The sequence below is a fragment of the Coptis chinensis genome, chromosome 8 (genome assembly GCF_015680905.1).
Source record: "Coptis chinensis isolate HL-2020 chromosome 8, ASM1568090v1, whole genome shotgun sequence".
NCBI classification, from domain to species: domain Eukaryota; kingdom Viridiplantae; phylum Streptophyta; class Magnoliopsida; order Ranunculales; family Ranunculaceae; genus Coptis; species Coptis chinensis.
Genome location: NC_141463.1, coordinates 3,698,077 through 3,724,432, shown reverse-complemented (window position 1 = coordinate 3,724,432; position 26,356 = coordinate 3,698,077). Strand labels below are relative to the sequence as shown.

Genomic DNA, 26,356 nt, shown 5'->3' with positions numbered 1-26,356 from the left:
GAAGAGGAAGAAGAAATTTCTGCATTACTTTACCAGACGCAAATCAAAGAGAAAATTCCCACTATAACATTGTTATTCTCCTTGTATGATTTTCTGAAGTCATCCTGCGATAAGAAAGGGCAAAGTTTAGGAAGTGGGACGTGGGAGTATATCATATCTAATTCTTTCTTTTTTTGGGCTAATAATAATCCGGAGTGATATACCATTTTTACCCCTTCAATGGACACCTAAACAACCGGTTGCAAGTGGTAAAATGAGTGGCCCAAAAACGTGCGTAGCAATACATCTCGCGCACTGAAGAAGCCCTCATAATTAATTGCTTTCTTTATCGGGTTTTCTTTCCATATCTTTGTTTAATCGATTTTGATGCATAAGCTCTACTAGCTACATATAAGATTTCAACAAAATTTTGTTTTGTGCTTAATTTTATTTGACAATATGAGTATTCTAAGCTTAAATACTAAAAAATTAGTATTCTAAGGTTGGTTCCCTTTTGTAGTTTTTTAGAATAAGGGAAAAACAAACTTAGATTAAAACCAATTGTGGCTTCTCATATATGAAAATCTCATTTTAATATGTCGTTTACAAGTATAAGTGGAAGCAAAGAGGTATAATTAATTGGTTTCTTTAGTGAGTCTAAATGTTGCCGTTATTGGGGTTAGAAGCAGCAAATGCTATAAGGAAATGCCACTGGAGCTCCTTTGTGCCAGTCTTCCCCACACTGATGACCAATAGCGCAAGTTTTTACTTTTTAATGGATTTTCAGCTATTGGGGTTAGAAGCAGCAAGTGCTATAAGGAAATGCCAGTGGAGCTTAATTTACTGTATGAGTTTCAATATAGTTTGGAAGTAAAATTTTTGATACATAATAATAAAATGAAAAATATTATATAAAAACGGTCCCTGTTTGTTGAACAGGTCCAAAAATCTAGTCTCAAACAAATAACACAGACTTTCAAATTTGTGTGAAAAAACAATTTTGCACAACAAAATAACTTTGTAGAAAAATCATTGTGTAAATAAATTTTCATAGAAAAACAATATGTAAAAATAACTTTGCATGGTAAAATTTCTATGATTTTTTTTTACATAGTGATCGGATTTGTAGTAAAAATTACTGTGAAAAAATAAATTTGCACAATAAACTTTTATGCTAAAACAAATTTTCATAGCGACGAAAACTAGATTTTTTCAAAATAGGATAAGTAGAAGAAGAATAGATAAATAAAAAATCACAATGTTAATAAACTTTTATAGGAAAATCACTGTTTTAAAATTAACTATGTAAAACTAAACTTGCATACAAAAGTCATTATGTAAAGTTAAATTTGCGTAGTGGAATTGCTATGCAAAAACAAATAGTGATGGGAACCTTATTTGTTAAAAGCAGAACAACAAGAAGAAAAAGAAATACAACACCACTGATGATTAAGAACAGTTGAGGGAGTAATAAAATTTTCATGGTACAATCTTATTTCTTCATGAAACTTTGTTTCTTCATTGTTAAACATAATTTTTTCATCTTCGAACCTTATTTTCTTGTTGTCAAACCTTATTCCTTCAATTTCCATGTTGAATCATTTTATCGAGACTGAATCAACATTATTTTTGGTTGAAAGGAGTCAAAGGATGATGAATCTGGCATTTTAGGTGGGGAGACCCTAATTTCCCATTTAGAGGGGGAAAGGAATCCTAATTGACTCATCTGGGGGGTAATACTTGTTAACCTAAAAATATATGCAAAATATTGTTTAAGAATAACGAACAAAGCTACAACTGGTAACTAATAAATCGTGCATAAAACTAGGTTCAAAACCCTGATTCCGGTCTTTATTAGCCTAAAACCCATTGACTTTATGAATTATAGCTAAAGCTCACCCAGTTTTTCAAAATATGAAATAAAGGTTCCAGTTTCGGTAAGTTTAGAGTTGAAGTCTTTTATTTGTGTTTCATTTGTTCAGAATACCCATTTTAACCTTTTTGGGTTTTTTCTCACAAACACCTCCCCTTTCAAAATACATCTTCCTCATCGCACTCCAACGCACACTAGATGCCGACCTTCGCATCTCCCACAATCAAAGTAATCTCCTTGCCTCTTCATCTTCTTTTCTCTCCATTCTTTTTTCCCCTCTAATCATTCCAAAAAATGGGTGTTTTTATTATTAGTTTTATTATTTATTATTTTTGTTTTCAAAATAACCTTTGAAATTTGGCATTGATTGACCTTTATTTGGATTTCATATTTTGAATTTCATATGTGATCTGTGTCCACACGGGATCTGTGTAGTAACAATTCAAATGAAACACTCATGAGATTATAGAACAACCTTTGAGTTTTGTAATGTTTCTTTTGTCTTCTAGGAGCTAAATGAGTGGAGAATATGAGATCGAGTTCATGGCTGGTCTTGTCTAGCCGCAAAAAAATTCCAGACAAAGGTCCTTCGTTGCCCCTTGCCCCCCTCCCCTCTGTTAAAAACTCTGTATAGATTATAGATATGTTTGTTTTTTGGTAAATTATAGACACGGATTGGAAATAAGTATATGAGACTTCATTAGTTCATTCATGAACGACCAGAATGCTTGGTACTTCTTGTTCATGAAAAGGACTTGCATTGGTTTGATCAAAAGCTATTTCCCAAAATAGTTAGAATGTCTCATGTTTGGATCCATTAATAGTGCAACTAATTCTATCGTTGTTTTAATCAATATCTTTGCAACTAATTTGTCTACTCATTATATATGCTCATTAGTGCGTGAGTATAATAAAATGATCCATATGCTCAAAATGGAAGAACACTCATTAAGTTTGAGGGTGATGGTTCGAATCCATCTGGATCAAATTACTATTAGTTCTGGATTAATAAGAAATATGGTTTTGATGGTAGTATATATATGTACAATTGATAACATTTGTACAACACTTGGGTGAGTCTAATTGATTTTGTATCTAGTGTAGTTATGTTTGAGAACCAAGTAAGTTGATGGAGGAAAGGGAGAGCCTTTGGAGGAAGGTGATTGTGTCTAGGTTTGGAGAACATGGTTTGGGGTGGAAGAGTGGTCATATGGCCATACCTTATGGCTGTGGTATTTGGAAAGGTGTTCAGAGAGTGGGAGAGGCATTCTACAAACATATTAGATTTGCTTTAGGCAAAGGTGATAGCATCCGATCCGCTTTTAGGAGGATATATGGCTAGACGAGAGGCCTCTGTCACACGTTTTCCCTAGATTATATGATGTTTCTGACTTAAGAAACCTGCCAGTTCGATCATTCTTGAGGGAACACAATGGTTGTATTGTTTGGGACCTGGGTATTCATATTGCTCTCTCTGATAGGGATATAGTGAGTGTGGCTTCTTTCACGATGATGTTAGACTCTATTCCTTCCGTGAGACCGGACAAAGAAAAGAGGTTTTGGTCTATTGACAAGAAAGGGAGATTTTCTTCTAGATCTTTTTACTTTAAGTTTCGTTCACTAATCTCTCGTCATGATCTTAATGCCCTTCCTAAATTTCCTAGTCATATTATCTGGGGTTCTAAAGTTTCATCAAAAGTTGCCCTTTTTTTTTGGTGTGCATCTCTTTGTAAAATCTTGACTATTGACAATCTCAGAAAAAGACGTGTCAAAGAAGTTCTTGTTAACTTTTGTCCGTTGTGTTTAAGGGATGTGGAGTTTATGAATCATATTCTTTTGCTTTGTCCTTTTTCATGGCGGGTTTAGTGTCATTTTATTCTTGAGTCGGGGGTTTCTTGGATTTGTCCGGTTTCGGTGACGATGTTATTAGCCTCATGGGACTTGAAAGTCCACTATGAGAAGGGGAGACGACTTTGGAGCATGTTGCCTTTTGCGATTCTATGTGGGGCATTTGGTTGGAGAGCAATCATAGACACTTTGAGGGAGCAACAATGCCTATGGAGAAAGTTGTGTTGGCAACCAAAGCGATTTTATGTTTCTGGTCAAATTAAAGGTGCATATTGAGACACGAGACATACCTTTTGAGGCGTTTGTGTTTTGATGGGAGTCCATAATGAGATGATCGGGCTAAGAGACTTGTCACTTTATGTTTTTTCATTTCTTTTCTTTTTCTATATGTATGTAATTGAGGATATCTCATCCTTATATATCTATCTTTAATTATGCTAATAAAATTATACTTTACCGATAAAAAAAAAATCTCATGCATAGTTCTTGTTTAATATCGCCCTGCAACATGAATGTTACACTGTGAATTGCGACTGCAACATGGATGTTGCACTGTGAACTCTACTGTTGCACTATGAATTACGACTGCAACATGACTGCAACATGAATGTTGCATTGTCAACTTTACTGCAACATGGATGTTGCACCATCAATTACTACTTACCCGCAAACATTTGTACAATACTTGCATATGTTTAACTGGGCATGATTTTGTATTTAGTGCAGTTATGTTTGAGAACAAGTTAAGTCTCATGCATAGTTCTTGTCTAATATCACACTTTACTGACATGGACGTTGCCTTTGTGGTTACGACGCAAACATGGATCTTTGCATTGTCAACTCAACTTTATTTAACATGGATGTTGCACTGTCAATTACTACTTACCCAAGCATTTGTAGAACACTTGTGTAAGTCTAACTGATTTTGTATCTTAGTGTAATTATGTTTGAGAACAAGGTAAGTTGATCTTATACATAGTTCTTGTCTAATATCCCACTACAACATGTATGAATGTTGCACTGTGAATTACTACTGCAACATGAATATTGCACAGTCAACTCTACTGCAACATAAATGTTGCACTGTGGTTTACTATTGCAACACAACATCCATGTTACAATGTCAATTACTACTGCAAGTATGCAACAACCATTGTTAACTCCCACTGATTGTAAGCACACAGTACACCTGATAAACAATATTACAACAATAATACTATATACACATATAAAAGAATCTTAGTGGATTTGAACCACCATCCTCTTGGGATTCTTCTCCCAAGTGCTCTACCTTTTTGAGCAAAAGATCCATTCTTTTTATGTTAACTTCATCACGACAATACTTAGAGTACATTTGAATCAAAAGTAAAAAGTGCACTTTCTATTGTGTATAACCATTAAGTTCTTTAACATTCATATATGAGTGCATGTAATCTCAATTATTTGATGTCAATGTAACAGTGCAACATCCATGTTGCAGTAGAGGTGACAGTGCAACATCCATATTGCAGTGGTAATTGACAGTGTAACATTCATGTTGCAGTGGTAATTGACAGCGCAATATTCATGTTACAGTAGGAGTTGACAATGGTTGTTGCAGTAGTAATTGACTATGCAACATCCATGTTGTAGTGGTAATTGACAGTGCAACATCCATGTTGCAATAGGAGTTGACTGTGGTTGTTGGAATGGTAATTGATTGTGGTACATCCATGTTGCAATGGTAATTGACATATAATGCAACACCTATGTTGCAGTAGGAGTTGACAATTGAAAACAATATGTAAAATCAAACAACAAGCATCAACATTTAAGCTTCATATTCATCTAAGCAAAAAGCAAGTTCATTCAACCAAAACACAAAATAAAACTGAAATTAAACATATATATGGAGATTTTAAATTTAGTTTCTCACTTTTGTAGTAGTTGGTTGTTTTTTGTTTCTAGTAGATCTCGGTTTTTATTGTACAAAATCGGTGGAATCGCCATTAATTCGAATTTCGAATTTCCATGTTACACTTTTCAGACTTTCAGTTCAATTTGGGGGAACTAGGGTTTGTTTTTTTGTTTTCAAACTATTTAGATTTCTGTTTGGGGAAGATGGGGTGAGGGACAAATTTGTAATATTACCAAAAAATTGACTGGGTGGGCTTTTGACATAATTACAAAAGTCTATGTCTTTTATCCGAAATTAAATTAGAATGGTGGGCTTCATGCCCAATCTCAGTAAATCTTGATTACTTTTCATCTAAATCCCTCAAGCAGAGGCATTGCTTTGCATTGGCATTGGAACCTCGAAAAGTTTTTCAGATGCTTCATTAGGCAGCATGTTGAAAACTTCAGCAGACGTATTATTACTTTGCATTGGCAAATTATTAAGCTCTTGGGGTGCAACATCTTTCCAAATTTACGTCTCATGGACCATTGGACCTTATTAGGCAAAGATGACCTTGGCTTCACTAAGTGCATGAGTTCGTTCTTCTTCAAAATTTCTTCTTGATGATATTCATTCCTTCCGCCAAACCCGAATAAAATCCCAAGTCCTAGTGCCGACTTGAAAGCGGCCTTGCCAGCTTCACTCCGCCATCCACATAAGTCTAACTGTAGCTGCAGAAGTGATAATTGAATTCCACAGGTTTTCTTTCTGCTAGATATAGACGGTATAACAGTCGCAAACGGAGAAAACACCGGCCCACATGGCAAATCTGCCTGCTGTACCAGGAGCATTCATGTGCAGAATTTTGAATAGTTTACGCATGAAAGCTTTAAGTTTTCTTCTTGTCATTTTGTTTGGGCTGATGATATGGCATTCGATTCAAGTACTAGGTGTCTAGGATCTTGTTCCTTTAGATCCAACTAGATTTTGGACCCGGGCATACGCCCGGGATCTATTAAATATTTTGTGTGCTGAAAAGGCTTTACGAAATGTCTCGCACAAATTATCGAATCAGAATATATTTTTATTGAAAATAAATCGAAATACGTTAATGACCAATGATTATGGTATATAAGAACTTGGAAACTAAGGGATCAAATTGAGATAGCATCTTCACTTTGTGGTTTAGGATATTAATCCGTAATTTTCAAATAGAATTATCTTAAACTTCGATCTAGCTTATATAATAGTTTTCTTAGATTTATGGTGATTTAGCGACAAATTTTCGAATCGAGAATATATTTTTATTGAAAATAAACCGAAATATGTTAATGAGCAGCGATTATGGTGCATAAGTACTTGGAAACTAAGAGATCAAATTGAGATAGCCTATTCACTTTGTGGTTTAGGATATTAATCCATAATTTTCAAATAGAATTATCTTAAACTCGATCTAGCTTGTATAATAGTTTTCTTAGATTTATGGTGATTTAGCGGCAAATTTTTGAATAAGAATATATTTTTATTGAAAATAAACCGAAATACGTTAATGAGCAACAATTATGGTGCATAAGTACTTGGAAACTAAGGGATCAAATTGAGATACCCTCTTCACTTTGTGGTTTATAATATTAATCCATAATTTTCAAATTATCTTAAACTCGATCTAGCTTGTATAATAGTTTTATTAGATTTATAGTGATTTAGCGGTAAATCATCACCGTTCGGCTTACTAATGTGTACAAATCACTGAAACAGATTGATTATTTTCATATCCTCAAAGAATACACTACTCTCACTTAAAAAGATTATCACATGAACGTGTCCTACGAACGGGTGCCGTTATATTAAATTATTCTAAAAAATATTAGTAACTATGCATAGCTATGAGATATGAAAATTATATTAATTACTCATTTAAATTTCTTGCACCACTCTCTATAAAAAAGAAGCACCAAAACTTGATAAAACTCATCGACTTCTTTTTATTGTTAGGTTTAATAATAGAAGTTTGATTGAAGTTTTGTGAGAATACCTAATGTGGCGAAGATAATATTGAAGCTACTTGAATAGCAAGGCATTCCCAATCACAATAAAAGAATTATAATAAACACTACTTAAAATGCAAAAATATATTTGTTGAGACATTTATTCCCCTTACATATAATACAAATATGTTTTAGGGTTATTAGTTCAATGCATTTGCATCAAGTTTCTGATTTTCCATTAATTATTATTTGAGGTTAGTTTAATGTAGTATACGTTGCATCCAGTTTCAATTTCTCATTAATTATTCTTTGAGATTAGTTCAATGCAGTTTGCATCAAGTTTATAATTTCTCATTAATTATTATTTGAAGTTAATTCATGCAATTGTATCCACTTTATGATTTCCCCGTTAGTTATTCATTAAGGTTAATTCAAGATGCTGATTGCATCCAGGTTTTCGATGTTTCGTTAATTAGTCTTTGAGATTAGTTCATAGCATTTGCATCCAGATTCCAATCACCCGTTAATTACTTTTTGAGGTTAGTTCAATACATCTGCATCCAGTTTCTGATTTTTCGTTAATTGTTGGTTAGTTCGATAGTTTACAATTTCTATACAATTTGTATACATGTAAGAGTCTGTTTTTATAAACTCACTTTCGTTTTTGGTTCATAATTATTCGTAATTACTCATGTGAGAAGGCTAAAAAAGTGGACATTTATGCTTTGATCGAGGTCAATGCGATGTAGTTACATCCGACTTCCGATTTCTAGTTAACTATTTTTTTAAGTTATTTCAATGCATTTGCATCCAATTTCTGATTTCCCACTACTTAATCTCTGATTTTAGTTTAATGCAGTTGCATCCAGTTTTTGGTTTTCCGTTAATTATTCTTTGAGGTTAGTTCAATGCAGTTGCATCCAACTTCCGATTTTATGTTAATTGTTCTCTGAGGTTAGTTCAATGCATTTGCATCAAGTTTCTGATTTACCGTTAATTATTTTTTTAGGTTAGTTCAATGCAGTTACATCAAATTTATATTTTCCCGTTAATTATTAATTTAGGTTAGTTCAGTGCAATTTCATCCATTTTTCAATGTTTCGTTAATGAGTCTTTGAGATTAGTTCATTGCATTTGGATCCAGTTTTCGATTTCCCATTAATAAATCTTTAAAGTTAGTTCAATACATCTGCATCTAGTTTCTGATTATTTATACTTCGAGGTTAGTTCGATACAATTCTATCCGGTTTCTGATTTCCCGCTAACTATTCTTTGAGGTTTTTCAATGCATTTGCATTTAATTTTTTGATTTCCACCAATTATTCTATGAGGTTAGTTCAATCGCAGTTGCATTCGGTTTTTGATTTTATGTTAATTATTTTTTGAGTAAAGTTCAATGCATTTGCATCCAGTTTCCGGTTTCCCATTAATTATTATTTGAGATTTGTTTGATGTATTTGCATACCGTTTCCGATTTTCCGTTAAATATTTTTCAATGATTTGCATCCAATTCATAATTTCCCGTTAATTATTATTTGTCGTTAGTTTAATGCAATTTATATAAAGTTTCCGATTTCCCGTTAATCACTCTTTGAGCTCAGTTATGTATTTGAATCCAATTTCTAATTTCATTATAATTATCCAATATGGTATGTAATACCAATTTCTACTTATTCATCTGTAGTGTCATTACAAACATGACATAAAAAGTAAATTATGCTTAATTTACTATGTGAGATCATCGAAGATTATCCAGTTCCCAATTTCTCACTAATTATTCTTTAAATTATGCATGACTCACTATGTGGAATCTTCAAAGATTATCTACGAACGGGTGTTGTTATATTAATTATTCTGAAAAATATTTGCAAATATGCAGAACTATTATATATATTAACATTATATTAATCACTCAACCAGATTTCTTATAACGTGAAAACCTCACTCTCCATTAAAAAAAAATGAACTCACCTTTGATAAAACTCTTCAACTTCATTTTGTTGTTTAATAATAGAAATTTGATTGAAGTTTTGTGATATTGCCTAATAAGGTGAAGTTCATATATATTGGACTACTTTGAAATTTGAATAGCAAGGAGTTCCCAATCATACGGAAAGAGATAAGATAAACACCATTTTAAGTGTAAAACTATACTTATCGAGACATTCCCACAACATATAACCCAACTATGTTTTGAGGTTAGTTCAACGTATTTGCATCCAATTTCTGATTTTCCGTTATTTATATTTTGAGGTTAGTTCAATGCAGTTGCATCTAATTTCCAATTCCCGTTATTTATTTTTTGATATCAGTTCAATGCAGTTGCATCCAGTTTATGATTTCTCGTTAATTATTCTTTTCGGTAGTTCAATACATTTGCATCCAATTTCCAATTTCTTGGTAATTGTTCTTCGAGGTTAGTTCAATGCATTTGCATCCCTGTTTTACGATTTCCGTTAATTATTATGTGAGATTAGTTTAATGCATTTGCATCCAGTTTTAGATTTCTCGTTTATTATTTGATAAAGTTGCATTTGCATATAGTTTCCGATTTCCCGTTAATTATTGTTTGAAGTTAGTTCAATGAATTTGCAACCAGTTTCCGATTTCTTGTTAATTATTTCTTGAGGTTTTGTATCCAGTGTATTTTTTTAGATTAGTTCAGTGCAGTTGCAACCGGCTTCCGATTTCCCGTTAATTATTTTTTAACATTAGTTCCACGCATTTGCATTATGTTTCCAATTTATAAATAATTTTTCTTTGAGGTTAGTTCAATGCAGTCGCATCCCGTTCCCGATTTCCCGTTAATTTAATCTTTGAGGGTTAGCTCAATGCATTTGCATCCAGTTTCCGATTTTCCGACAATTATTTTTTGATGCTAGTTTGATGTATTTGCATCCACATTTTGATTTTCCGTTAATTATTCTTTGAGGTTAGTTTAATGCAGTTGTATCTATATTTCGATTTTCTATTAATTACTTTTTAAGATTAGTATAAAACTTGCATTTGCATCCAGTTTCCGATTTTCCGTTAAATATTATTTGAGGTTAATTCGATACATTTGCATCCAGTTTTCGGTTTTCCATTAATTGTTTTTTGACGTTAGTTTCATTCAGTATTATACATATTTTAAAATATTTGTCATTATTACTTTACCGTTATTTTTTTTCATTTGCTATTATATATTTTGTGATGTTATTTTTTGTATAATTGTTTTTAACTATATTTTGAGGCCGTTTTAAGGATATATTCAAAATAAGTCGGTACTTTATCATAGACACTAAAACTGTATGATTTGTAATAGGGAATTAGTTTATACAAATCACCTATTTTTTAGCAATTTTTTTTTATTTGATCTAATATATAAGAATTGGAACACTAAAAGTGTTTGATTCGTAATAGGAATTACCAATTTTTTAGCAATTTTTTTTTTATTTGATCAAATATATAAGAATTGGAAATACTCTCAAACTCTCCAAATATAAGAATTATAAATACACTTAAACTCTTCAAAGAGGTTCCATGTACGTGGGACTATTAGAAAATACTATCTTTCATATTAGAGTGCAACAGGATAGAAAAAAGACCAACTCTCATATTAGAGTGCCACATAGGAGAGAGAAAATCCTCCTTTAAAGGTCTCTACTTTAGTATATAGGGAATTAGTTTATACAAATCACCTATTTTTTAGCAATTTTTTTTTTATTTGATCTAATATATAAGAATTGGAACACTAAAAGTGTTTGATTCGTAATAGGAATCACCAATTTTTTAGCAATTTTCTTTTTTATTTGATCAAATATATAAGAATTGGAAATACTCTCAAACTCTCCAAATATAAGAATTATAAATACACTTAAACTCTTCAAAGAGGTTCCATGTACGTGGGACTATTAGAAAATACTATTTTTCATATTAGAGTGCCACATGATAGAAAAAAGGCTAACTCTCATATTAGAATGCCACATAGGAGAGAGAAAATCCTCCTTTAAAGGTCTCTGCTTTAGTATATAGATAGTAGATAGTAGATACCTCCACACAAACCAGATATTGTTGACTAGTCTACTTCATACTTCATAGAGCAAATCACCGAATCACGGAAATTTCAATTGACAGCCAAGTAAAAAGTTTGCAATTTGGTAACAGGCCTTCTATAAGTAACTTTTATTATATTATAGTTTAAAGAACATATTTCATTTCATCATAATCTTTGTGCAGACTTCAACATAGGCATATAGCTAGACAGAGAGTTCAAAAGGAAACATAGGATCCACCAACATTTCTATTCTTATTATATATGTTCACTCCAAAATATGCTGTAGAATGAACCTATGCCATGGATGTGCTCCCCCCTTGTCAAGTCTAGCAATTGGGATAAGGTACACCACATCTGCTAAGAAGTAGTCGAGTGTTGGGAGAATTGACATAATTGCGCAGGCTTGGATTTCTCTGGTACTGGCAAAGGCATGGTCTCTGGCTCCTTAAACGAGTACAACATATTGCAGATGGGTAACTGTCGGACTTAGTAGGACCCAAGCAAGGGTTCAGCAGTAACGGATTACAAATTTGTGCCATGGAGACATTTGCAACGCTCAATACTGAGAAGAGCACGAAGAAAACAGCCAAGTTGGATACCTTCATCTTAAACTTCTTCCATGCAACAATGAGTGAGCGAGTGAGTGAGAGAACGCTTAGGGATGGGTGCATTAAGGTAGGTACCTTGTCTATTTATAGATGAATGAGTGTGAGGAAAACCCAATAAACAGGAAAAAAAGATAATTTAGATGCATGATTAATGATTTACCCGATTAATCATATTTTTCTCGTGTGAGGGCTAAGGCTCAATAAACATGACACGCCATACTGTGATTACTAGTATGCAAACCGTGCTTCGCATTGGTTTTGGAAATTAAGTAACGCCGTCCACACACAACAACATCACCAACAACACACTAACAATAGATAACTCCACAACTCTTTCTGTAATTTTAACACTGGAAATTATACTACATTAAATAACTTGTTAACACAACAAAATCTTCTAGCTAGCTAGGCAGAATTGAATCTCGGAGGAATAGACTTGCGCAGGTGTCAATCAACAACTTAATGCTCACAGATCATTCTAAGTTGATACCAAGCAAGTTGGCCTTCAGAGCTTCACAAATGCATGCAACTTGACCTAAATCATGTAAACCATCAAACAATGTGCAACATTGGCTAAAAGGTTGAGCTTCAACAACCAAGTTAAGTAAGCTACTCATTAATTAGTAAATCATACTAAAGACAGCTTGTAGTAGAATATGGAACAATGGGCTGAACACAATCTCAAAGAATACAGGTAAAGCAACACCACTATAAGAATGGTTCTAACCATGGAAATATAACCAACATAGAATAAGATATATTAGTTGAACATCCAGTCGAAAAAGCCTAAAGTTTTTTACTTCATGAGTCATCACACTAAGTTTTTTGCAATACCTTCTAAATAATACATTAGCATGTTAATCTTGAAAGATATACTACCAATAGAATACACGAACTTTTTAACCTGAAACCTAATAAATCTTCAAGCAACAGTGAATACTACATGAAGTAAGCCTTATAATAAAAATGAAACTACATGTATCCAAAGATTCCATTCACATTTTCATAAGAGTAATTGATTAACATTACTACATATGCATAAGTGGTATCAGGTACATACATAGAGTACACAACAGTCATAGACATCAATAAAAGTAATTTAACAGATTGGTAATGATGAAATTACCATTTTTATTTAATCCATAAATATAACAACTGAATAGAAAATCATATTATTAGTAAAAGCGACCATCTTTCAAATAAGCTCACAAAAACTGAAATAAAATTATTGCTTATGGAATGAGTACATTGGTAATATGGAAAACAAATAACATATCAAACCTACGCCCAACTATTACTAACGAAAAAAGGCTATATTAGCATTCAAAATTTAACAACTTGAATCAAATAGTATTATTAAAGCATTCACCACTTTGTCTAGAAACTACCAACAATAATGTCTACAAAAGTTGGAAATTAAAGGTAATTAAAAATATTGATATTAATTAAATTAACAAAAAAGTTTAATTACTCCTGATGTCTATTGTCTATCAATCCAATACCCACTCCATCTAGCAATTAAAACAACAACATCACCACCACCATGAATGAAAAAGGCAACTTCAACAAATTGAACGATACAAATAACAATACTATCTTCTTTAGAGAAAATTGTGTGATTGCAATTGAATAAAATTATTTAAACATCGGCATCATTATCAAGCACGTTATAAGCAAATGACTTAAATAAAGAGATTTACGTACAAAGCAATAATGAAACTTTACGAGCAGTCAATTACTGATGGAGATGAACATTATCTTCTATAAAATTTGCAAAAAGAAAATTGTTGGTGGTTAATGTGCGGCAAGTCTAATAACTAATACAAAGATCCTTCATTGAAAACCAAAGACTATCAATTACTTGAGATCAATCAAGTAACAACAACAATTACTTAAAATCGAGATTAATAAAAAAACGATAAAGTGAAGTACCTTTAAAAATAGATTGTTGTTCATCGGATATACAAATAAATTGATGTGGAAAGTTAATTCAATTTAGAAGACATTATTAGGGAAGGAAACGTAGGTGTTTGCAATTTCTAATTGAGAAAGAGTAGGAGACTGCCGGTTGAATTAGAAAGATATTATTAGGGGGGTATCTGTAAATATTTTATAGTTGTTTTATAAATTTTAAAATCATAAAGGAGGAAAGGCTAAATTATCAAAAAAGGAGATCTAAATTAGCCTACTCTATAGTGGGAAGGGGTTCCTCAAAACCCAGCTATCATATAGTGTAAAGGTGAAGGTTTCTGACTTTATCAACACTTGATTGTCCTCAATAATTCACCTGATATATTGGTCCATCAGGTTAGCCTTTCTGTATAACGAATCTTGATTTTCTTATCAGTGCAATACACATGTAGCATACCTGCCAATACTGCTACTAGCTAGTTAGGTTGGTCATTGGTGGCTCTTGCACTAGGCCTAAATTTGATCTGTACAGTTTGTTCAGTGCTCTGATCTCTACACATGTATATTACGAATACGATACTATGAGTCTACAATACACAATTAATACACTCAGGAAAAAAAATTACCTAAAGGAACCTCGATAAAAAAATAGTTGAATTTTCCAACCATCATTAAGAGCATCTTTAGGAGAGATACTTTCCTAGCATCAAACACCAATTTTCCAACAATTTGGTGGTTTTTCATCTTGGAGAGTCACATGTTGATGAAAACACCAAAAAAATACCAAACCAAACACCAAATCGACCAAAATATGGTTCTAACTTTGGTGCTGTATCAAATCTCTCACGCGGTTTTGGAAAAACCGCATGGGCTTGGGCTTCTAAGTGGGCTTATATGGCGTGGTTTTGCCAAAACCGCGTGAGAGATTTGGAAAGAAAATAAATAAGAAAGTTAATGTGCGACACATCGCGCGGTTTTTCCAAAACCGCGTGTGCTTGGGCTTTTAAGATGGGATTCAGTGCGCGGTGTTGAGAAAACCGCGTGGGCTATATGGCGCGGTTTATCCAAAACCGCGTCATTTGATGTTGCTCTTAAAGTTGGTTGGTGTTTTTTTGGTTTAGTGTTTGGTTTGGTTAAAAAATTTGATATTTTTTTCGTTTCTCTCCTAAAGATGCTTTAACGAAACCAAAAAGAAGTTTCCATCCAGCATTAAAGATACTTTGGCCTCATTTCAAAAAGAGATGTGAAACATCGTTGGTCTTGAAAGGTTGTAGATCTGACATGAAAGGTTGTAGATCTGGTTTTATAACAATTTGAAGATGATATTATTTGAAAAAACTTGTTCCAATCTTGATTTCGAGATTCAAACATTCTTATCTCAAACAAATAACACAGACTTTCAAATTTGTGTGAAAAAAACAATTTTGCACAACAAAATAACTTTGTAGAAAAATCATTGTGTAAATAAATTTTCATAGAAAAACAATATGTAAAAATAACTTTGCATGGTAAAATTTCTATGATTTTTTTTTACAGAGTGATCGGATTTGCAGTAAAAATTACTATGAAAAAATAAATTTGCACAATAAATTTTTATGCAAAAACAAATTTTCATAGCGACGAAAACTAGATTTTTTCAAAATAGGATAAGTAGAAGAAGAATAGATAAATAAAAAATCACAATGTTAATAAACTTTTATAGGAAAATCACTATTTTAAAATTAACTATGTAAAATTAAACTTGCATACAAAGTCATTATGTAAAGTTAAATTTGCGTAGTAGAATTGCTATGCAAAAACAAATAGTGATGGGAACCTTATTTGTTAAAAACAGAACAACAACAAGAAGAAGAAATACAACACCACTGATGATTAACAACAGGTGAGGGAGTAATAAAATTTTCATGGTACAATCTTATTTCTTCATGAAACTTTGTTTCTTCATTGTTAAACATAATTTTTTCCTAATAAAATTTTCATGGTACAATCTTATTTCTTCATGAAACTTTGTTTCTTCATTGTTAAACATAATTTTTTTCATCTTCGAACCTTATTTCCTCGTTGTCAAACCTTATTTCTTCAATTTCCATGATGAATCATTTTATCGAGACTGAATCAACATTATTTTTGGTTGAAAGGAGTCAAAGGATGATGAATCTGGCATTTTAGGTGGGGAGACCCTAATTTCCCATTTAGAGGGGGAAAGAAATCCTAATTGGCTCATTTGGGGGTAATACTAGTTAACCCAAAAATATATGCAAAATATTGTTTAAGAATAACGAACAAAGCTACAACGGGTAACTAATAAATCTTGATTACTTTTCATCTAAACCCCTCCAGCAGAGGCATTGCTTTGCATTGGCATTGGAACCTCAAAAAGTTTTTCAGATGCTTCATTAGGCAGCATGTTGAAAACTTCAGCAAACGTATTATTACTTTGCATTGGCAAATTACTAAGCTCTTGGGGTGCAACATCTTTCCAAATTTCTGTCTCATGGACCATTGGACCTTGTTAGGCAGCACGACCGTGGCTTCACTAAGTGCACGAGTTCGTTCTTCTAAAAATTTCTTCTTGATGATATTCATTCCTTCCGCCAAACCGAATAAAATCCCAAGTCCTAGTGTCGACTTGGAAGAGGCACGCAGTTCACTCCGCATCGACATAATTCTACCTGTAGCTGCGGAAGCGATAATTGAATTCCACGGGTCTTCTTTCTGCTGGACATAGACGGTAGAACAGTCGCAAACGGAGAAAACAACTGCCAACATGGCAAAGCTGCCTTCTGTACGAGCACTCATGCGCAGAATTTTGAATAGTTTACGTATGAAAGCTTTAAGTTTTCTTCTTGTCATTGTAAGATTCAAGAAGAGAAAGATAAAATTAGCAAAGCTCTTTCTTATACCATTAATGGTGTTTACACTATTCACCCTTTCTCTCTCTCTGTGTTTACACGTGAGAAAATAGAAAAAGTCAAGAGGGAGAAATGAATCTGGTCCCTCTCTCTTTTGTCTTCACTCCTTTTATAGTTGCTCTACATGTGTCCATCCAATAGCTTCTTGACATGTGTCCATCCTTGTTTCTCTCCCTTTGTACCTGAAATTTATCATGAATATATCGGCCCTCAGGCCGATATTGTATTAGAACTTTATTGAAATAATGTCGAATATCGGTATGTACGATATTTGGGCACCACATCGCCCCTCTCGAAATTTTCAAATTTTAGTAATAAAAATTTGAAGATTTCGAGAAGCAATAAACTTTTTTTTTACTGTTCATCGACACTGTTCATCCGAGATGGAAATTTTTGTAAGTGAATTTTTGAAATTCGAGATAGCATTTTTCAAAATTCGAGATGACAGTTTTCAAAATCCGAGATGATAATTTTTGTAATTATATATAATGCTTGATACCGCTCATCCCTGTCGATACCAGGGCTTTTCACTAGTAGAAAAAAGGGTTTTTGTGACTGTTTTAAAATGTTATTTGTGATCGTTTCTTACATCAAACGGTCACAAATGGCAGAAAAGTGTTTTTGTGACTGTTTTAAAAAGTTTTTGGTGACGGTCGAATCAGAAACTGTCACAAATGTTTTTTTTTTTCTAAGTAAGAGCATATGTGTGGAGTAATATTTGTGACCATTCTACTAAAACAGGTTACATATTCCCTCCTTTTATGTGATGACCATCCATTTTTGGTCCCCGCCCACAACTCCATACCATTAAAAACTACTTCGAAAACACGCCCACGTTCACTCTCACTCACTCTTCGTGCCTCTTATGAACACCCAAAAAAAAATAACCTCAATCTCTCACGACTCTCTTTTCACTCACCCTCCATCAGTGAAGCATTCTCTAGTCCACGATCTACATTCTCAAAAATGTTCACTCACCACTCTCAAAACCGAACAGAAACTGCTCTCAATCCAAAAACTGTATCATCACATCTTTAATTGATCCCTCATTTTTACTCCCCAACCAAAGAAGAACTATCATCATCTTCAGGTGACACTACACCATAACATGATATTTGTAACACACATCTTTTTTGTTTTGTAACACTCTTTTGTGGTTGGTAAGCGTCTACGCTAGTTGAGTGTTACTTTAATTCGGTTGATTTTCTAAAATTAATTTGTAACACTTATTAATTGCACCAAACCGTGTGGAAAGGGTTGCAAATCCAAAAACCCATAACAACTTCGAAATTTCGGGAGAACACAAAATCGCGCTCTATTAATTATTTTCTTCGGACCAGATCTCTTTCTCACACTTCTTCTTCTAAACTTAGGTTTCCTTCTCAATGGTCTCTTTTGCGGACGCTGTTCAATCTTCTCTCTCACTGCCGATTTAGTAAGTACCTATTCGAATCTTCAACTTTCACTTTCGAATTATGTTTTCCGTATCCTAGGGATTCCATTGCTAAACTAGGGTTGATGCCAATTCGATTTTAATTTTCTTGCTTCAAAGGTGCAATTTTTTATTTTGAATTTACTTGGTACTGCCTTCATTCTATTAGTAATTAAGAGTCCTTTTGTCTGATTCAAGCTAGAACAAAAGGAAATATTTAACTATACCCAAAATATATTGAATGTAACCATAACTAATTCTTGGGGGTTCAAGTGGTGATGCTGGATCCATCCTCACTCGTGATTATGAGCTTCACTATAGAAGTTACGAGGATCATTTAGTTCCTTGGGGTATATTCCAGACTCCAAATTTGCTTCCGGATTAAAATGGTAAGCCTTCCTTCTATGGTTGCACTTTCAGCCTGGAGGACTACCAAACCGATGGAATTCGCTCATACAGTTTTGTGGTTCCAAATGAGGTTGGAACAGCGCGATCCATCTAGGATCGGGTAACGACCCGATATCAATTGGAGTTTGATTCCTTTGCAAAGCCATCCTACACTGCTCACACCTACTACCATTCCCTTTGAAACCATTCTGAGGGTGACCAAGATTAACTGGAAAACCACCACTCTCACTAGGTATTGTTCCAAATTGGAACCCGGACCACATTATCGACAAAAAGGTGACCGATTATCAAATTGTGGTCGTGGTTGATGACTAAATGACTGCCTCCCATACTCCTCATTTGAAGCCCTATCGGTAAACTCCCCAAATCCCATACGATATCGACCGGAAGACGGAGAAAGTTGAAACTCAGTATTCCGCCTTCGCATCATGGCCCACCATGATGCCTAGCTTAATAATACCGGGACTCGAAGGAGCTTCCATTTCACTATACCTCGACTATGAGGTTGTTGAATTTGCCCGCACCATAAATCACGGAATCCTAAGCTGCCGTAAATTAAACTAAGGCATTAGGAAACAATTTAGCTAGTCACTTGCTATGGGTGTATTACGAAATAGATTAACCTACCATTTGAGAATAGGGAAACAAAAATAATACAAAAATGAAAGAGGTAAAATATGAAAAAATAAGTCTTTATCATCACTATTCCAAGTTACTAGCTTGTTAGATTTTCTTGCAACATGGTTTATAATTTATTCTGACTTTCTAAGGGTCTAGCTTTTTTACTCGTAACTGGAGCTAAACTCTTTTATTGGTTCAAAGGGTGTATATCTTTGTTTATGTACTGCGCAGACCAAATTAGAGGGTACTATAATAAATTCAAATTCTACCAAGGAGAATACAGTCTGTGACTGTAATAGTTACATTGTAGGCATATGGTCTGATATAGGGAATCTGAACTAGCTTTTCGTGGCCTTTTTGGGCTCTTTGTCTTGTTCATATCCTTCATGCCTTTATCATGTTGCTGGCACTTGCATTCTTGACACTATTTTTTCCAAATGAACCTGATTATTGCTACCTTTGTCTCCCTCGTCTATATCTTTATCATGCCTAAAGTTGCAATGAGAAATAAGCACCAGCTTTGATTCAAGTTTCATTTCCCTGATTACTTTAAGAGATCTCTCATTGGTGACCCATTAATTAAGTTTGACCTGGTTCATGAATGTGCCTGAATTGGGCAATCAAAATTCTGTAAAACATATAAGTTCAAGGAGGAAAGTGATGGAGAGAGTTTGGTGCAATGACTAATTCGTTGCTACCACAACCTTTTATCTGTGCATGCGGCTTTTCTTAGGATCATGCCATTTGGCACCCTAGTTCGTCTATTGGTGTTCCTAAGACAAACACAAGAAGTTGAATTTGTTGAAGTAAAATGAAGTGTTAGCAGGAAAACCTTGGAAAGGATGGGAGGTTTGAATCACAGACACGATAAGCAGAGATGTATAATTTGTTACCCTGCTCTGTATATTTTGTTGTTCGATCCATTGTCAGTTTAAAGAAGAGATGTTTCTGGCTTCCTTCCCGTTTATTGGCTCATGACTTTGGATTCTGATCTCACTTTCTAGGTCGCCATTTGTTCATATTTCATTTACCTAATTTAGTAAATATATTAACAAGGACTTATGTTGGGTGCAACAACGATATAAGTAGCAATGTAGCCAAATCGTAGTTCTGAAAACCCAACTGCAGTGTTATGTTTACCTCTACCGTGTACATTTTATTTTTTTATTTCTTTTAATTATTTGTTGTTATTCATATCTTAGCATAGATTAATTGGTGTTAAGGATGCAAATTGAATGGACTTCGATAATTTGATACACATTACATTCATAAGAAAGTCTAATAGAGGAACCTGTAATTTATGAAGACATTAAGGGCTGTATTTACATTTTCGTAACAATTCTTTTTGGGAATGAAAATATTGATCTATTTCTTTGTAAAGTCTCTTCTTTTGCATGCCTTTTTGAGTATCTTTTCATTGTGCTCACATTATTTGACTTACTATTAAGTACAATACAATTGTTTTGAGTAGCTTCTCTTTGTATTATGTTAGTTTTAAAAAAGTTAGTACTACCTTTTTGTTCAACCGACAGTTCCTCGAGCATCGGCTAGTCTTTGTGTCATTTGGGATGGGACTGTTTCAAGGGAAGGGAAGTTTAGGACCGGGATTGACATTGAGCTTTTCCTGTAATTAGTGAGAGTCGAGCAAGTGATACATTGCTTAGGTTTTTTGATACTTGTGCAAGCTACAAGGTACACAGTTTAGAGTAATTTCTTTTTTGGTGAGAGTGATTACATTCTAATTTAATATAAGCAAATTGGCTCTAAATTCATTTGTTTAACCTAATCACATAATTGCAGGATTACAGGAAAAACCAGGAACCTGCAGTTGAAAAACTGAAGGAACCTATTCTAGATGAAGTTACCTCAGCTTTAGCGAAGCGGTACCCACTTAATATTACAAGACATGAGACTTCTTCACTGTGGTTTCTGTGCAAGCAAGTGAGTTAACATATACGTATAGGTCTAGATATTTACGACTTTCATTAGCAAAAATTGTGCAAAACGGATGTCTTATTTTTCTTCTTCTGAATCTAGGTAAATGAACTATCATATTTCTAGGCTTCGTTGTAATGTGCCATACTAACCCTTCTGTTTCTCCTTTGACAGGAAGCATCTTTGTTGAACACAACTGATCGAGCTTGTGGACTGTTTTCCCCTTATGAGGTATCTGTATTTGACAAGGATATTTATTTCCATTTTGTGTACCACTTGTTTTTTTATCTTTTTGTTTGTTTGTTTATTTGTTTGTTACTTTATGTTTCTTTTTCTTTGTTGTCATACACTTTGCTCGAATGAGCATCTGAATCGAGTCTATTGTTTTCAAAGCTTGGTGCGTATCACCTAATATTGCATTGAGACTGTCATTTGGCGAGCCCTTTTTAAGTCTCTAGGTTCGCTACATGGTGAATTCGTGGTCTTTTCAATTTTTCCAGAATCTACCTAGCTCATGCAACTTGGTGTATTACCTTAGTCCTATTTTTTGGTCAAGCTTCGAGATTTCATCTGTACCTATAAACCAGCTACATTTTCAGTTGTCTACTTCAAGTATATATACTATAGTTTTGCAATTGTGCTAGATTGTGTCATTGAAAATAGGGCTTCATTCGGTGGATTCTTCTTTGATTCTTTGACTATTTTGTTATGTTCCTTTTGTTGCCATGTTGAGAGGCTCTCACCCTCTTTGAAAGGGCGGATCGTGGAAACCCTCCCTCTCTTTCTATTATCAAATAATTTTTGTCTTAATATTGTTTTTCTTTTCATGAAAATGTTTGTGCATAAAAATGGCATGATAGTAAGCTCATTCAGTCCAGTATCGTCAAAAATATATTTATTCATTCAATAATGTATTTAAGTGAATGGGGTTAAAATCGTCATCGTAACGTTGGTTATTTAGTATTCATTTGATAGAGGCAAGACCCTGACATGAGCATTTATGTGCTGTTGTTCATGCATTTTGGTTCAACTATTGAATATCACTATTCTTTCTTTTGCTTCTCATGTCTCATTTATTGCTCCTTTTTTTGTTTAGTTTTGTATGGGCGATGCTTAGTTTAATTGTTTTGAATATTTTTTCTTGCTTTTAGTATATTGCTGATGAGAATTCCGATGAATATACATATTTCTCTATTGGAGTGGACGGATGACTTGGAAGTATTTATATTGAAGGGTTATGGGAAATCAATAAACTACCACATGGGATTACCATTGCTTCAAGATGTCGTTCAGTCCATGGGGCAAGCTATAAAGGCTAAAGAAGGTATTGTATGTTGTCGCAGTTGTACCTGATTATCTTAATAGGAAATTGGATAACAACTTTCCCCACTTTTTGCAATTTTAAATGACATACCCAAGTGTAGTGTTGCGTTAAAAGGCGTGTTTAGGCATCATAGTACCATGATCTTGTACTTTGTTTTTTGTGTACATTTGTTTATCCACAACGATAGAAGAATTGCTCATAGCTGTTTTCCTTTTCTTGTTTTTTGTAGAACACCATACTCCGGGATCTTATGAAAAGGCTAGACTTTGATTTGCTCATCTTTGAAACTGTTGTACCTTTCTCTTGTGCCTTTGGCCTCTTTCTTGATGGAGCTGGTGAGCTTTTATCATGTTTGGCTTCTCATGTGTTCTGTTTGTGCATGCGTAGAAAACATGTTGACACATGCATGGTTAAGACTTGCATCTCCTCTGCATCTACTACTGCAGTCTTGAAAATGAGATTTAGTTATAGTTTCTCTAGAAGTATAAATTTCTTCCTATACTGATGTATACTTTTTGAGTTCAGAATTTGCACAAATACAACGGGATGAGGCTCTGGAATTACCATTAAAGCCTCCACACAAAAGAAATTGGAGGGGAAGCACTGTGGCACCTTTTGCTGGGAATAATATACTTGTTCTGTAATTAGCAATATATATGAGTGTTACTTGAAATTTAATGGATTATATTCAGATATGTAGTTTATGAGTGTTTGCAGGGCCCCAATTTTGGAGGTTTTTATATATATTCACGTATTTTTTTTTTCTTTTTTTAATAAAAGAAAACAATATATACATATCACTGTTTTATCCAAACCGTCATGACTAATTGTGCTTTTTATGACCGTTAGAAAAGATGAATGCGTAACCGTTTATTTAAAACCGTCACAAATTATATGATTTGTTGTGACGGTTTTTTAAAGCGATTGTTACCGTTTTTATGGTAGAGAGGCTAGTCTAGAACAAATATTTGTGACGGTTTTGGAAAAAAAATAAATGACTCTCACTCCGTCACGGTTTTGGGGAAAAAAAAAACAGTGACAAAAGACTTTTTGTGACTGTTTTTAACAGTGATATAAAGCCTTTTTTCTTGTAGTGTTTATATATAGTGTCTGATCCCGCTCATCCCTGTCGATACCAGGGCTTTTATATATAGTGCCTGGTCCCGCTCATCCCTGTCGATACTAGGGCTTTTATATATAGTGCCTGATACCGCTCATCCCTATCGATACCAGGGCTTTTATATATAGTGCCTGATATCGCTCATCTCTGTGGATACCAGGGCTTTTGATAACTTAATTTTTTTGAATTTGGAATAGGATTTGATAATTATTTTTTTTTTTGAATTTGGAATAAAATTTGATAGATTTTGAATTTTGAATTTTGAATTTGAAGTAGAATTTTGATATAAAGAACTTTTGAATCTGAATTTTGACAATATAAAGTTTTGAATTTAGAATAAAATTTGATAAATTGAAAATTTTGAATTTTGAGATAAAATTTTTGAAATCAAAATAGGATTTGATAAATGAAATTTTGGATAAAAGAAAATTTTGAGCTCTTCATCCCATCTCTAAATGATCGATCCATATTCATTAAAAAGTCTCCCCAAGCAATAATTTCATATTGGCATTCCTTAAATCATCAATGAAATATCTGAAAATATGGTCCCCGAGGTGAGTAGCCTTACATCAGCAATAAAAGTTTTTTGTCCTCAAGTGATGAATATATGCCGCCCCCAAGTGTGGTTTATATTGGTTCAAACAATTAAATGATATAATATCCCGCTCCAAAATGATTTTTCGATATCAACCCTCAACTTATTCTTCTGAAACACGGCATCTCGCCCCCAGTGATTAATTTCGATACCCAGTATCGACATATCCATGCAAGTATCTAGCATTCTAGCCTGAAGTGATTTATCATATGTCGGCAGGGAGGTGTCACCCCCAAGTGCTTATCTGGTCCACCCATGTGAGCCCATCTCTATATCGGCCTTAAGCCTTGACTTCATATCCAGTATCGAAACCATCTCTTACTTCTTCCCTTTTAAAAATCAATCAGATTTCTCAAATTCTCAAATAAATTCTTATCTTTTCTTCCTCTAGGAAACAAACAGATGAAGCCAACCTTAGATGTCAAACTCTAAAATTAACAAAAAACCCCAATTCACTAACACCAAATATATCGGCTTTCATCAAATTCACCAAATATTTATCTGTATCTTATTTCTTCAAACCAACCATCACAATCCATCCGATATCACAAAAATTTCAAAAACGTGTTAACCCCTTAAACATCATGTACCAAGAAACCCCATAAGTCAATTGATAGAATGGAATTGCAATTTGTAGAAAATAGTTTGGGGTTGTTTAAATGAAACTGAATTTAAGGAGTTGAAGAAACTTATCTCGACAGCTCGATATCGGTTATGAAATAAAGAGGTTGCTACTACATTGATCCCATCTTTGGACTGCTGTTGATATCAGTATCGGCATCCTTCTTGGTCTTTCTGAACATCAACCATGGCAAGTCGCCCCCAGTACCAGTATCATCTGAATTTTTTATGTCGTCCCAGGTTTTTATCTGTATCGGTATCAAAAGTGGGAATGGGTGCTTGATATCGAACTTCAGTTGTTAGAATTGATTGGTTTGGTTTTTGGCGAGGGCATTTCAGTAATTGCACGGATTTGATCAGGATTAGCTTCAATGCCTCGTTTGGTCATAAGATATCTAAGAAATTTTCCCGATGCTAACCCAAATGCGCATTTTGATGGATTTAGACGCATTCGAATATGCATCAGCCGATCAAAATATTTTTGCAAGTGATGAAGGTGTGATGACTCTTCATGCGACTTGATGACCATATCGTCAATATAAGCTTCCATAAACTTGCCTAAGAAGTCTGAAAATGATGTATTAATGAATTTTTGATATGTTGCCGGTGCATTTTTTAGACCGAAAGGCATTACCTTATAGCAAAATAAGCCTTGGTCTGTTATGAAAGTTGTAAGTTCTTGTTCATCTTCGGCTAATGCAATTTGATAAAATCCCATTGAGGCATCCATAAAAGAAATTCGTTTAAACCCTGAAGTGACATCAACCATTTCAGAAATACGAGGCAAGGGATACGGGTGAACAGGACATTTTTTATTGACATCAGTAAAATCAACACAGATTCTAAGTTTCCCATTTTTCTTAGGGACTGCTACTACATTTGATATCCATTTCGGATATAGTATAGGCCTAATAAAATTAACACTTAGAAGCTTGTCGATCTCTTCTTTCACTTTGAGCTTTCGATCGGGAGCCATTCGGCGAGGCTTCTGACGCACTGGCTTTTGTGTTTTGTCGATATCCAGCCTGTGACATGCAAGTGAAGGATCAATCCCAGGCATTTGTTCGACCGTCCACGCAAACACTGTGCAATTTTTCTTCAACAGCTCAATGAGATCATCCTGTTCCTTCTTGGAAATTTCCGCAGAAATAAAAGTGGTTTCTTCTTCCTTGTTGTCGATCTGTACTTCGAGGAGTCTGTCGATGGTCGGGGGGCCACCTAAACGCAACTCCATAGCGTTTACCCGGCCAATGGAATTCTGTAATTGCT

General features: G+C 34.0%; 1 pseudogene; it reads left to right on the top strand.

Moving 5' to 3' along the window:
- The first annotated feature begins 12,137 nt into the window (after positions 1-12,137).
- Positions 12,138-23,462, top strand: LOC147479386 (uncharacterized; annotated as a pseudogene).
- The last annotated feature ends 2,894 nt before the right edge of the window (positions 23,463-26,356 follow it).